Genomic DNA, 15,429 nt, shown 5'->3' with positions numbered 1-15,429 from the left:
TTTGGGTCTTCTTGCTGTATCTCATATGTATAAGTAGTGAAACATGGTTATTTTTTGTATTAAAACTGTTTAAGTATGTCTTGTAGTCTGCTGAGCTTGGTTATCACAGTTGTGTATATAAACTAACACACATAAAATTTTCAATGGCTCAAAAGGTGAAGTTACTTACCTAAATGATTAGAGTTTTTATGCATAATCATATAGAATGAAACCTTTACGAGGAGAGAGTCCTGTAGAAAATGTCAACCAATTTCTCATCTTGCATTTGTTAGCCCTATGGTTTTGTCCATATCATAGTTCTCATTAGGACCTCAACATTCAACTTACTCTTGTGAATAAGGTTCATGATTAACTAGGCTGGGCTTACATTGTTCAACTCAGGTCACATCTGGGTCAAGTATGTGACAGGAGGAACCATGTAGATATGACATGGACAGATGAGATAAAAGCTACATGTAGACAATTCATGTCAAGGAGATATTAACGTTTGTTCTACTTTTACATCCTTAACAATGGCCAGATTTAATGTTTCATAAAGTTTCCAACAGCTGCATTGGGTAGGAAGCCAGAGAACTTGCTGTACACTGGCACTTATTAAACATGTAGAGCGCTGAATGCTGTCTAAGATCTTCCTCATCTATAAAACAAAGGTGTTATTTTTAACCCCTTCAGAAGAAAATTGTGAGAATAATCTAATGCATCTACCGTTTTTAGTGGCTCAGAGAGTCATTCTGCATTTAAAATTTCATCATTTAAAATGATAATTGACTAGGCACTTGAGAGTTTAGCATAGAATAAAAGATACAGAAACTGTTTTTATTGTGATTAGACTATAGTGGATAAAGACAAACAATAATTATAAAAATAAGAGGATAATCAAAATTAACAAGTAATGGTAATGGCTATATAAAGAAATTCAGATGCCAGACTATAAGAAAGGGGTCATACAAGGTCTTCCAGGAGAAATTAACCCTAATTTCAGATTTGAATGAACACAAGAAGTTAATGATAAAGGCCATAGAGAGCAAGAGCATTCATGGGAATGTCTAAGCAAAAACCCTTAAAGCGTTGGAGCATTCAAAGACCAGAAAGAAGCCATTGTAGCTTGCAAGAAGTAAGAGGTGGGGGTGTGGAGTGTTTGAATGAAGTGGTAGGGAAGATGTATATGAACCATGTTATGTGAGGTTTCACAGGCCATAGTAATGAGCACGAATTTTATTCTAATAAAAAAAAAAAAACCATGGGAGAGGATAGCGTGGTAGGACTTAAATTTGAAAATGATGTCACTGGCTTCTGAGTAAAGGAGAAATTATAGCAGCGCGAAGTGGAAGAAGAAAGGTTGCTGTCCCCCTCCCACCCACAGACAGGGGTGAATTAGAATGTCAGCAGTGGACATAAAAAAAAAAATGATGATCAGTAGAACTTTCCATGACTATGGAAATGCTTGATATCTGAACCCTTGCAATGTGACTCGTCTGACTGTGGAACTCACTTGCAGATTTGTATTTGCTTTTAATTAATTGAAATTTAAACAACTATGCATGCCAGTGCCTTCTCCACTGAGCAGTGCAGCTCTAGAGAATTGATCACTTAGAATCCAACTCACATGCCTTCAAAAGCCCACGTTCTTAACCACTGCCCTGTGGCCATCACTACATGATGGGAGGCAGTGATTTCTGAGCTGCTCCGTTTGTAACTTCCCCTGTGCTCTCTGACACGACGAGGGCTATTACCAACAGAGAAAGAACTCAGATAACGTCACCCAGCACTTTTCCACCGTGAGTGCTGCTGCCCGGGCCACGCTGCCTTGCCATCCCTGCTTTGATCCCAGTGTGTAGTGGGAAGTGGGAAGGAAAGAGGCATTTACTTTCCAAGAACACTTAGTTGTCCCAGTAATGTGTTTAGGACCAAAGACTGTGAAGAGGTTGCATTTAAAACTGTCTCTTTCCAGTTGATGGATAATTTATGGCATCATTACAAGGGACAACAAATAGCTTCTCGGGATGACAGAAATGCAATTAGATTGTCGCAGACTGTCAGTTGTTGTATTTGGGTGTAATTTCTTTAATGCTTCCCTTGTATAAGCCTCTGCTGGTAATAATAACAGAAACAGAACTTGCTGTGTTCTTTTTTAAGAAAGGGTGAGGGGGTGGGATTAGGAGCACATTCTATTATATTCAAAGTGAGAGTTGCCACAAGGAAGTTGCAGGAAATATTGGGGTTCTCAAGATTCTCCTTGCTAAGTGCCCACACTTAGTAAGAGCTCAATCAATATTTTAAATAAAAAAATAGACGAATAATGTAATAAAATAAAGTCCTTTGAAAATAAAACTCCAGAATGCATATATCCAACTTGTGCCCTTTTTCTCAAGTAACCCCATTGGTTGGTGTATACTTATTTCAATACTAGAGGCCCATAGAGAGAGAGAAAGAGAGAGAGAAACATCAATGATGAGAGAGAATCATCGATTGGCTGCTCCTGCACACCCCACACTGGGGATCCAGTCTGCAACCCAGGCATGTGCCCTGACTGGGAATTGAACCATGGCCTCCTGTTTCATAGGTCGATGCTCAACTACTGAGCCATGCCAGCCAGGCTCCACTCAGTGCTTCTTTTCCCAGTTTTTTCAAGAAAACTCTACCTCCCCAGTCCAGGAGAAGGGCTTTTGGTGATATTAGCATATAACCAGCAATGTCCATCTTATTGATTTATTTTACAGACTCTTTGATGTTACTTCAAATCAGGAGGATAAGGAATACGTAATTTAATTTCTTTAGGCTTCGATACTAAATTTTTCTACAGGGAAAGGGAGAAACTTGATGGTTCAAATGTCACTCTCTGGGATAGCCTGCCTTCATATAACTTATTCCATGAATACGCTGAACAGCTATGAGGCTCCAGGTCCTGAGCCAGACCTGGAAATAGCATCAGTGCCCGGGAGAGATGTAGTCCCCACCCACATATAGATTTTAATAGATATATTGCTTGTAAGGGGAAATTCTACTTCATATCTAATATTGTCCCCTGGAAAGTATTGCACTAAAAACTTCTGTTGCCCATAAATAGTCCAGTATTTATTAAGCATTCAGGACTCAAGCACACGCTGAATTCTACCCCTGCAGGTAACAGTAGTCAGGTAACACTGACTTCCACGAAATGTTTTCTTCTCTCATAAACATGAGACATCCCCAAGTCTGAACTCTCTGATGCCTGCCTCCTTTCCTGAACCTCACACCTATATATCCAGTAGGAAGTTGAACATAAAATAGTTATCTCCAAATTAATATCTCCACAATGGAATTTGATTTCTGTTCTCCAAGACTCTTCTTCCTACAGTCTTCGCCCAATAAACGCTGTTGCCAATTGTTCAATTGCTCATCACAATACCCTGGTGTTATTTCAATGTCTTCTTCTTTTGCCCTCCATTTCTAATTTTTTATCTCTTTGCTGCAACCACATTTTGAAGCATCTAGTCTGCTGCACCTTCATTGCTACTGCCCTCATCCAAGCTGCCACTGTCACATCTGAATCACTACCATAGACAACTTGCTGTTCTATCTCTTCCACTGTTCTCACTGCAAGCCATTCAACACATGGTAGATGGAAGGATGCTACTAAAAACAGACTTCTCTGCAAAAAAAAAATCATTTAATTACCACCTATTGGATTTTTATTTAAATTTCCACTTCAAAGCCTCAAGTGATCATCTCTCATCTGATTATCAAGTACACAAAGCTCTTTCTGACCTCAGTGAACTTGTGAGTTCCCCTGTGGTAACACTGTCTCTGGCTTCTCACTTGATTGTCTGGTTTCTTAATAACATTGAGATTTCTTCAGCAAAACCTTAATTGACTAACCCTTTCAAAAATGTAAAGCCCTCAGTAAAATAAGCCAGTTACAGAAGGGCAGATAGTCTGTGGTTCCACTTATATGAGGTTCCTAAAAAAAACAAAAACAAACTCATAGAAAGTGAGAGTAGATTGGTGGTTGCCAGGGACTAGGGGGAGGAGGAAATGGGGAATTGATGTCCAATGGTATACACTTTCAGATACAAGATGAACACATTCTAGGGACCTATTGTACAATATTGTGCCTTCGGTTAGCAATACTGTAGTATATAGTTTATATTTTGTTGATGGTAGATTTCATAGTAAGTGTTCTTAGCACCATCTATAATAATAAAAGCATAACATGCTAATTAGACCGGACAGCCTGATGACCTTCCCAATGACCTTCCAGACAACCTTCCGGATGAAGCTGGGGCTGCGAGGGCCAAGGCAAGCCACCGCAGCTGTGAGGGCCGAGCCCCTTGCACGAATTTTGTGTGTCAGGCCTCTAGTACAAAAAAAAAAAAAAAAAAAAAAGGAATAGAACTTTACTCATTACTCGGTTGCATTACCTGTTGATTTCCTTCTTTGCCATTCTCACTAGCAAAGATTATTGCATTCATTTGAATATTTATGAGGATACAAATTCAATGGAGGCAGGGCATGAGATATTTTGATTCTGCTCTTTTTCCAGAGTCGGGCATATGGGTTAGCACATGAAGGATACAGACTAAGTAATTATTAAAGGGATACATGAGGAATCTTTGACTCTGACTGTGAAAACCATGTTAGGGCCACTCTTTGAATTCCCATTGAGGAAGTGTCATTATTACTCAGGGACCCTCTCACTTCTTTTTCTGATGGAATTCCACTAGGAGGCAGCCCTCACTTTCGAAATTGGCCCATCACGGCTGCTGAGATTTCAGATACAACACACTGTCTCAGTATAGTGCCTTCTGTTCAGTGATTTTCAAAACAGCTCTCCTGAGGGCGTTAAAAGGCCTTCACTCCAACAAGTCACCTCACAAATTAATTTGCTAGTTTTCAATCTTTATTAATGCAAATTGACTCAATGCTGTAAACATATGCAGGTGAAGGCTCAGGTTTCGCCTCATTCTCTCTGCACTGAGGCTGGGTGAACAGCAAGCTTTGCAAATACACACAACTTCAATAAAGAAGATGGGCCCTGACTGGTTTGCTCAGTGGGTAGTGCGTCAGGACTGAAGGGTCCCAGGTTCGATTCCAGTCAAGGGCATGTACCTTGGTTGCAGGCACATCCCCAGTAGGGAGAGTGCAGGAGGCAGCTGAATCTATGTTTCTCTCTCATTGATGTTTCTAACTCTCTATCCCTCTCCCTCTTCCTTCCTCACTGTAAAAAAAATCAATAATATATATATATATATTTTTTTAAAAAAAAAAAAAAGGCAGTTGAGCCCTCACTTGCAAGCTGCACAATTTCCCTTTGCAAAGGGAATCTCACACTTGCTTTAAAGGTGATGTTATAATACTCTTCATACATCTGCCCCGCAGGGAGACAGAAATTGACATGATATTTTGGCAACAAGAAACTTTGGAATAATCTGGTCTTAGCACTGATCAGCTCCGGGGGACATGGTAGTCAAGTTGTGTAATGGTAGCTGCTGGCAAATGTGAACATTCACACCTTCTCGCTGTTCTGTCTGGGTGAAATACACACAGTACTTCCTAGTTGTGGGTGCCTGATGGAAGGCAAACTAGGGATAAAGACAGAAGGGTAAACACAGTTTCTTGGTCTCCAAATTGTAGAACACATTTCTTACAAAAATAATCCTCACATTTGCATAGCATCGTGCATGTCCAAAAGAGTTTTCCATGGCATCTTCTCATTAAATCCTCACACCGAATGCGTCTAGCCATGTGTCAGGACAAAGTGTCATTCTTTTACCTTTTTTCAAGTGTACGAAAAGATAATGGGAAAGTATCTTGAATTTTAGGGGAAAATAAATTAAAAAATGGAGTTGACGTGGGACATCTTGAATTTAGTTTAAATCTCTAAAAAGATTTTAATAGACAGAAAAGATTCATGTTATGTACAACAAACAAATGATTAATTCTAGTGATCATTGGTTTTGCAGAGAATGAAACTGAAGCTCAGAGAAATGTAGACACTTGGATAACAAGGAAGTAGAAGTATGTCAGTCATTATACATGGGTGGGCAAAAGCAGGTTTACAGTTGTGAGTACACAAATCAGTTTACTCTTGTATTGTTATTTATTAGTTATTCTGTTATTTATTTGTATTACAACTATAAACCTACCTTTGCCCACCCCTGTATCCACTGGTCCTCAGCTACCCTCTCAGCTAGACAAATGCAAGCACAATTTGTGTGAGAGAAAAAAGGACCAAAGAATATTTGAAGGGGTTGATAGTGTAGTGAGTGTATGCTTAGGTGTTGGACTTGAAAAATATATAGTAAGTAATGCTTCATGTGGTTTAGTATTATCTTAACTGTTTTCAAATTCCTTCTTCTCCCCAATTAAAAGAAGAGGGGGAAAAGCCCAACCTCTCTTCCTCCTTCACTTTCTGCCTTCACGCTGGTAAATTCCAGTAAAATAAACACAGACAGTGGTATCTGGTGTTGTTTGTTTTTGACAAGTTCGTTTTGGTAAAGATCTAAACATGCATGGCAATTCTAAATTGTCTTTGAACTTCATGTTTTTGCCTTTTCCTTCACATAACTGTATGGTTTTAATAATACAAAATATTTTCTAAATGGGGCAGTGATCTCTTTTTAATAATAATCATAAACTTTTAAAAACTAAAGAGTAACATGCAGAGAAAAACTTATACCAGGTATGTATGTGTTAAAGATAAATTCGTTTTGTCAGATATTATCTAACTAGAGGCCCAGTGCACGAAATTCGTGCACGGGTAGGGTCCCTAGCAGCTTCCCCAGCTTCCAGCTGCTGGCCAGGGCCTCCCTTCTCCAGCTGCCAGATGCCAGCTGGGGCCTTCCTTCTTTCCGCACAGACCCATGGTGGTCAGCTCACGTCATAGTGAGCGATAGAACTCCCGGTTGGTCGAACTCCCGAGGGAACAATTTGCATATTAGGTTTTTATATATATAGATTGGGCTAAAGGGCCCCTGTCACTTGAGATCCATGCCACTTAAAATAAGAGGATCAAAAACACTACCTCTTGGATAAAAAACTGTGGAGATATAAAAAAATATATATATATTTTTCAAACCTCAAATTTTATTTTGGAAACAAAGACTTATTTTTTTGCCATCAGATGGTTTTTGCCACATAGAATGAATATAATTATACTGCCCTTTATGGTCACTATGAACCACGTGTGACCACTGAGTAATGAAACCATGGCCAGCTCAAACTGAGATGTGTTATGAGAGTGAAATACACACTAGTTTTGAAGGACTTAGTTCAAAAATTTCTCATTACTAATTGTTTATATTGATTCCATGTAGAATATTGAATTTTAGTTTAATGGAGTTAACTATTACTTTAAAATTTTAATCGGTGCCTGGCCAGTGTGGCTCAGCGGTTGAGCGTCAATCTATGAACCAGGAGGTCAAGGTCTGATTCTGGTCAGGGCACAGGCCTGGGTTACAGGTTCGATCCCCAGTAGGGGGCGTGCAGGAGGCAGCAGATTAATGATTCTCTCCCATCATTGATGTTTTTGTATCTCTTTCTGTCTCCCTTCCTCTGTGAAATCAATTTAAAAAATATAATCTGTGACTTTTTATTTTTTATACCTAGGCACTAATAATCTTAGACATTCATATGTAGTTCATACGGGCACTTCTAGTTTAAATATTTGAGAAATGTACTTAGAAATACATTTCTAGAAAAATAGAAAAGATGTAAATACTTGTTCTTACCATAGACCAAAACCCTCTTTACCTGACAAATGTTAAATGTTCATCTTCACTTTTCATTCTGCGATGTCTACAAATTATCTTGGATATGACATTTATTTAAATAATTGTAGCCCCCAAAATGCTATAAAAGTGTCATTTTTCTCTTTATATAGAATTCTATAAGAGAAAAATATAATGGGGAAGTCTTCTAAATTTCATCAATAATTAGGTTAAAAGAAACTGGGGCAGCTATAGGAGAAGGATAGAGACTTTGTACTTGCAAAATTTTTGAGGCCCTTTGATTTTTTTTTGTTTTCTAATTCTGTGAAATATTTGATATAAGGAAGGCTTATAAGATACAATTCTTTTTTTAAATGCAAAATTACATCTATAACATGGCCTGTAGAGGAGAGAGAGAAAAAGGGATTATAAGGCGATACACTTTTGTGTTTAAAAAGAATAGTCATTTTGTTGTCATCAAAATGAGTAGATTAATAGCTCATGGGTAACATGTTTTCCTCTTATTATTTACTAGGGGCCCGGTGCACGAAATTCGTGCACTGGGTGTGTGTGTGTTGGGGGGGGAGTGTCCCTCAGCCCAGCCTGCCCCCTCTCACATACTGGGAGCCCTCAGGCGTTGACCCCCATCACCCTCCAATCGCAGGATCGGCCCCTTGCCCAGGCCTGACGCCTCTGACAGAGGCGTCAGGCCTGGGCAGGGGACCCTCATTTCCCCCCATCACTGGTTCTGCCCCCAGCCCAGGCCTGATGCCTCTGGCCCAGGCATCAGGCCTGGGCAGGGGACCCCCAGACCCCTCCGATTGCTGGCTCTGCCCCTTGCCCAGGCCTGATGCCTCAGCCAGAGGCGTAGACCCCCATCACCCTCTGATCACCTGATCGGCCCCTTTCCCAGGCCTGACGCCTCCGCCAGAGGTGTCAGGCTTGGACAGGGGACTCCCATCTCCCCCTGATCACTGGCTCTGGCCCCCGCCCAGGCCTGAGGCCTCTGGCCCAGGAATCATGCCTGGGCAGGGGACCCCCATCTCCCTCTGATCACTTGCTCCACCCCCCGCCCAAACCTGACGCCTCTGACCCAGCCATGGGCAAGGGGACCATCATATCCCCCCAATCCCCGGCTCCGCCCCCCACCCAGGCCTGATGCCTTGGCCAGAGGAGTTGACCCTCATCACCCTCTGATCACCAATCACCGGATCGGCCCCTTGACCAGGCCTGAGGCCTCCGGCAGAGGTGTCAGGCCTGGCCAGGAGACCCCCAGCTCCCCACGGTTGCAGGCACCGCCCCTGCCCAGGCCTAACGCCTCTGGCCTAGGCGTCCGGCTCGGGCAGCGGGGACCCGCAGCTGCAGCGGCCCCGCTATCTTGGGCTCCGCTTTAGGCCCAGGCAAGGGACCCCTAGCTCCCGGGTCTGCCAGCTTCAACCGTGTCCAGCTCCCATCGCTGGCTCCACCCCTACTTCCTGCTATCACTGGCCAGGGTGGCAAAGGCTCCTGATTCTCCGATCATGGCTGGGGGACAGGGCAAAGGCGGCCCCAGGGCCGCCTTTGCCCTGCCCCCCAGCTCTTAGCTCCCCCCTGGGTTTCCGATCACTGTCAGTGGCAGGGGGCTTCTTCCTGCTTTCCCTTTCGCCTCCCTGCATTGTGCCTACATATGCAAATTAACCGCCATCTTGTTGGCAGTTAACTGCCAATCTTAGTTGGCAGTTAACTGCCAATCATAGTTGGCAGTTAATTTGCATATAGCCCTGATTAGCCAATGAAAAGGGTATCGTCGTACGCCAATTACCATTTTTCTCTTTTATTAGTGTTGATATTTATAAATAAGTGTAAGTTTCTTTTTCACATTATCTATACTCAAGATGCCTTCATTTTGTCCAGAAATATTTCCTATAGTAAAACACAAAGTATTTTCTTTACTAATTGTCTACAAAGCTTTTAATACCAGTCAGCCGCCAGCAGAACTTGCAATGACTTCATTCCAAGAGCCCAGAATCATCAAGGGTATAGTTTCGCAGTGAATGTGGCCAAGGTAAATCACTATTCAAGTGTTCTCTGTAATTACATGCATGGTGCAGTCTGCAGAGCACAGCCAGACTGGAGGAGCCTGAGGCTGTGTCCCCACAATCTGGCTCCCAGGTAATTTTTCTACTGTTTTCCCATCCCCACGTCCCGAGCGTCAATTCCCCTGGGGAGACTACATCTAAAACCCTCTGAATTGGACCTTGAGGCCTTAGGATATATCTCCCACATAAAGACAAACATAATCCTTTTAACTTAAAATGCAAAAGTGGTCCGGGTCAATTTCAGCAAAAACAGACCCAAGAAGGGGTAAGAATGTCTTTTGTTGCTACCCAAGCTAGATAAAATGAATCTTTATACTTTTTATTTTTTTTTTTGGAAAAAAGATTCAAGGCAAAGAAAAAAAATCTTCAAAAGCAGAATAAAAGGGAAATGTGGGGCTTTCTATGGGAGATACAGAAAGGAATTTTCTTATCTAAATGGATAAAATACATTTCAAATAGAAAAAGTATAGATTTCCCTGAGCATTTGTGCAAGAAAATTGAAAGAGTAAATGAGGAGTCAAAGTCATCACAAATAAGCAGAAGACATTTCACTTGAAAAAATATTAGCAGAAGAAAATATATGGAATATATCAGAAATTGGCCAGCAGACAGACAAAAAGAGTCCACAAAAAGATAGGCAGGTGCCTGTTAAGGTTTCAAACATTGAAAGCACTGGAAAAAGAACCTATTAGGAAACCAAGATGCTTTGCAATGAAGTTAAAATGAAAGCATCCAAGAGGCACTTACAATGCAGAAATCTCTTAAATTTTGTCACAGTAGAAAATTATTTTTTCAATGCAGAGTTTGTTTGGACAGTTGGCTTCCGAATCCTCAAGACTTAGGGGTCTATGAGTGTCTCTCTAAGATTGAAATTGTTTTAGATCATTCCTGCTAACCAGTATATCCACCTCTATTTTTGGTCATCGGCAAATGTTTATAAAGCACCTACTATGTGTCTGTTGTTAGGCTGAAAATATAGTGATCAACAGAACACAATTTTGTCTTTCCTTGCAGAGTTTTTAAGGAAGAGCTCTTTCTAAGACTACCAGGATTACTCACTTAGTAATTACCGGTAGGATGATACGAAGGAGAAATGCATGGTGAATGTCATGTGGTCAAGTGCTGAGGTTTAGAGACCTCCCTTAAGAAGGCAGACATGGAGTGGAGGCTGGAGGTATGATAAGGATTAGTCAGGCAAAGAGAGAATGTGGGATTACAGGATGCTTTAGGGTGAAAAAGCAGCACATGTGAAGACCCTAAATCAAGAATAAATGGGAATTTTGTAGGGATTCAAAGAAATGTTATGTGAATAAAAAGAAGACAGACAGGAAGGGGAGGCAAAAAGAGATGGAGAGAGGCCTGTGTGACCAAACCATAGGTAAGGATTATACTTTTTATGCTATGGATAATGAAATCAGAACAATTAAACATGTTTCTGAAAAACAAATGGTAAAGAGGTCTATCATTTTATAATAACAGATAGTTGTTGAGCACTTAAGTTTTTTGCATATATCTCAATGAGTTGATGAATCATTAAACTGACTAGAATAAATTGTGACAATATCTTTGGGGTATAAGACTTGAACACTTATTCCTACAAAGCTTTGAGTAATGTGCAGTGATTCCTACATATATCTCATCTCTTTCCTCTTGGACGTTCACGAGGTATCTTACCATATTAAAAATTCTGAGAAGCTCATGTAAACACTTTAACTTTGTTAGTCCATTGCCTCCCAAATATAGGTTTGACATTCAGAGAAACAGTTTTTCTTTTGTTTATTCTTATTTTAATGCTTTTAACATTTATTTTATTGTTCAAAGTTTCGATAGCTATTCTTTCTTTAAACTTAAATTCTTTATCGTTTAAAGTATTGTGTATGTCTCCCTTTCCCCCCATTGGCCTCTCCCCCCCTCCCCCGCCATTCCACCCCCCAGCATAAGCCCTTTCCCCTCTACTGCCTGTGTCTATGGGTTATGCTTATATGCATGCATACAAGTCCTTTGGTTGATCTCTGAAAAACATTCTTTCTGAAGTGGTGAGCTAAGGAGTTTGTAAGAAATCCTAAAAATATCTGCCACAAATATTACAGAGGCTGTCCCCAGATCTATGGCTTATAAAGAAAGTTCGACAATGTTGAGAGGATGACTTTGGATGCAAATGATTGAAACCAGTAAAACTACAGTATTATTATAGGCATCAGGAATTCTTAAAAACACAACTAAAATACCACACTCTGCAATCCAAGGTTTTAGAAGCACCATCATTCCTTTACTATAAACATCAGATTAAGAAGTCTTAAAACTCTGGTCTCTGCATGATAGATTTTATTTTTATGTCAAATCAGCTATTCATGTAATCTCACCCGTAGTGGAAATGAGGATCCATTTTCAATCCCTCTTGAAACGTGGTAGGGGGCTCATTCATCTGCCCAGGCCCTGGCCATAGGCCCTGGAGCTTACTAGTTCCAGAAGTCTCTGGGGAGAAAGAGCCTTACCCCGTCTGCCAAAATGCATCTCACTGTTTGAGAATCTGCAAGCACACATGGCTACTAGCCTCGTTTCCACGGTGGACCCATTTGAGGAGTGAAATTCATGGCTCCTCAAGGAATGCAACAGAACACTAACTCACTGTGGTTCCTCGGGCTCCCAGCACGCCCCAGATTCTCATGAGTGAGCACCTTAAATTCTGTCATGAAGGGACTTGTGATTAAATGAATGAGCCCCAGAGTTGGACAACAGTAAATCAGCAAATAATCACAGGCATGGGAAAATATATGAATGCAATTTCACAATGCCTCATATATCTGCATTCGCCTTGGCAGGCTCCGGCACTCCCTGCTTCGGGCTGGAAGGCAACTTTTCTACGTGAGTCATGAGAACAGGAATGTTTACTTTTGTTTATTCCTGTACCCACTTATGCCACAGTACCCCCAACTTTCCACTTCAGATGCTTCTGATGTGCTCTGAGAGCCCTCATGTATAATTGGTATAAGGTTCTACTCTATGTAATGTTATCTGAATTTTTAATACTTAGATATTAATATTACTATTTTTTTCAGTTACTATAAAACACCATGTAATATTTTTAAAATATATTTTTATTGATTTCAGAGAAGGGAGAGGGAGAGAGAGAGAGAAACATCAATGATGAGAGAGAATCTTTGATCGGCTGCTTCTTGCACATCCTCTACTGGGGATCGAACCCACAATGTGCCCTTGCCTGGAATCGAACCCGGGACCCTTTCGTCAGCAGGCTGATGCTCTATCCACTGAGCCAAACCAGCTAGGGCCCATGTAATATTTTTTTTCAGTAACTTTGTGAATTTTAATAAAACAAATATATGCAAGCAGTATAATCAACCATGTAATATTTATATGTGTGTGTGTGTGTGTGTGTGTGTGTGTGTGTGTGTGTGTGTATTGGAGGATTCATTAATTCATAAGACAAGCTAATTACTTTTTTTGTTGTTGTTAATCCTCACCCGAGGATATTTTTCCATTGATTTTTAGGGAGAGTGGAAGGGCGAGGGAAGTACAGAGAGAAACATGGATGTGAGAGGAACACATTGATTGGTTGCCTCCTGCACAAGCCCTGACTAGGGCCTGGGCCATGGAAGAGCCTGCAACAAAGTTATGTGCCTTGAGCAGAATCGAACCCGGGACCCTTTGGTCCGCAGGCCAACTGAGCCAGATCGGCTAGGGCACCAATTACCTTTTTCTACAAATTTAGGCCTAAGTTATATTGTGAAGAATGCCATTGCTATGAGGATGGTTTCAACAGATGACATCACTTCAATTTTCCATAACTATACTTAATTATTATATTTTATTTAACCATGACAAAAAGATGTAAGACATGTGCTAACATCTGAGCAATGGACTGGTCCGCCGACAATAACTAGTTGCCATTGCTTACGGGGCCACCTTTGACAAACTCATAGACACGCTCATGTGTTACTAACCCAACTTGAATAAATAGAATGCAAACAGATTCTAAATTAAGGCTGTGCCTCTCTTAGAAGTTGTTTGAGAATATTACCAAGGTGTGTTTTCTCTCTCACTTCTGTATTGAAGAATGGGCAAGGAAGCCTGCTCACCTCACTGACACATCCTTCTAGAGTCAATGTTATTCAGACAAGTTAATGAGAAAATCGCAGACCATAGTCTTAGTCACGCTATGTTTTTTAATAAGCCTGCTGCTGTCCTCCAAGAATTCCTGGAATTGCCTTTATTCTTCATATCAAGAGATATCCTTTGAAGGCTTTAAACACTTCCTTGCAGTTTATAGATATATATTTTTTCTCCTCTGTCACACCACTCCTAAAAAATATGTTTTCTTCTATAGACTTGGTTATATTTCTAGACAAATAGTCACCATGAACACCTTTGGAAATCTGACATCATCTATCAGAGGCTTAAATATGACTAAACATTTTGGAGGTTGGATTGTAAATGTAACTTAAGTTTAGGCAGTTTAGCTAAGGCACTCGCAGCCTGAAAACCTCTGGGTTTTGTTTGTTTTTGTCTTGTTTTTATTGTTGTTTATTTATTTCAGCTGGAATACTTAATATTTGCTACTATTCATAATTTCAAATTTAATTTTACAAAAGTGTAATTTTATTCTATAACTTATTTATTTTTCAAAAATGTTTTGAGTGGGTACCAAGTGCACCGAGGATGCTACAGAGGTGAGACAGGTGTAATTATAAGACGAATAGGAGACATAAAATCCTTAATTTCAAGGAGCTTCCCTGATAAGCAGAAAAAAAGACTAGGCACAGCCTGGCCAGTGTTGCTCAGTGCTTGAGCACAGACCTATGGACCAGGAGGTCACAGTTCAATTCCCGATCAAGGCACATGCCCAGGTTGCAGGCTCGATCCCCAGTGTGGGGCATGCAGGAAGCAGCTGATCAGTGATTCTCTCATCATTGATGTTTCTGTCTCTCTCTCCCACTCCCTCTCTGAAATCAATACAAATATTTTTGTTTGTTTGTTAAATCTTAGTTGTCCATTTTTAATTTTTTGAGGCAGGGAGTAGGATGGGTGGAGGTAGAAGAGGGGATAAGGGGGATAAATGGTGATAAAAACATAGAATAAAGAAAAAAAAGAGCCCTAACTGGTTTGGCTCAGTGGATAGGGCATCAGCCTGTGGACTGAAAGGTCCCAGGTCCAATTCCAGTCAAGGGCATGTACCTTGGCTGCGGGCACATCCCTAGCAGGGAGTGTGCAGGAGGCAGCTGATCAATGTTTCTCTCTCATCAATGTTTCTAACTCTCTGTCCCTCTCCCTTCCTCTCTGTAAATAATCAATAAAATATATTTTTTAAAAAAGAAAGAAAGAGCTTAGAGTTGTCGTTTCTGTCCTTACAGCAAGAAAAAGATGGCCGTATGGAAAAGCAACAACTTTTCTGCACCAACCAGAGCCCCGACAGTGCAGGGCAAACTGCCCAGTGGAACCTAGAGAGACAGGTCGACCCAGGAGACCCCAGGAGACCTGCTCACCCTGAGCCGAAGCCAGCGGAGCCGGACACCGGTAGGTGCCATGGGATGCTGACTTTTGACAAATTGCTGCAGGCTGAGGGTGAAGGAGCTGGAGGACGAGAAACCCTTGGGGCCACCGTCTTAGGGTCCCCACACTTTTATGTTCAGGAAGCTCACCAGCTT

Source organism: Myotis daubentonii, chromosome 15 (assembly GCF_963259705.1).
Source record: "Myotis daubentonii chromosome 15, mMyoDau2.1, whole genome shotgun sequence".
In the NCBI taxonomy this organism is placed as follows: Eukaryota; Metazoa; Chordata; class Mammalia; order Chiroptera; family Vespertilionidae; genus Myotis; species Myotis daubentonii.
Note: the sequence above shows the minus strand (reverse complement) of the source record.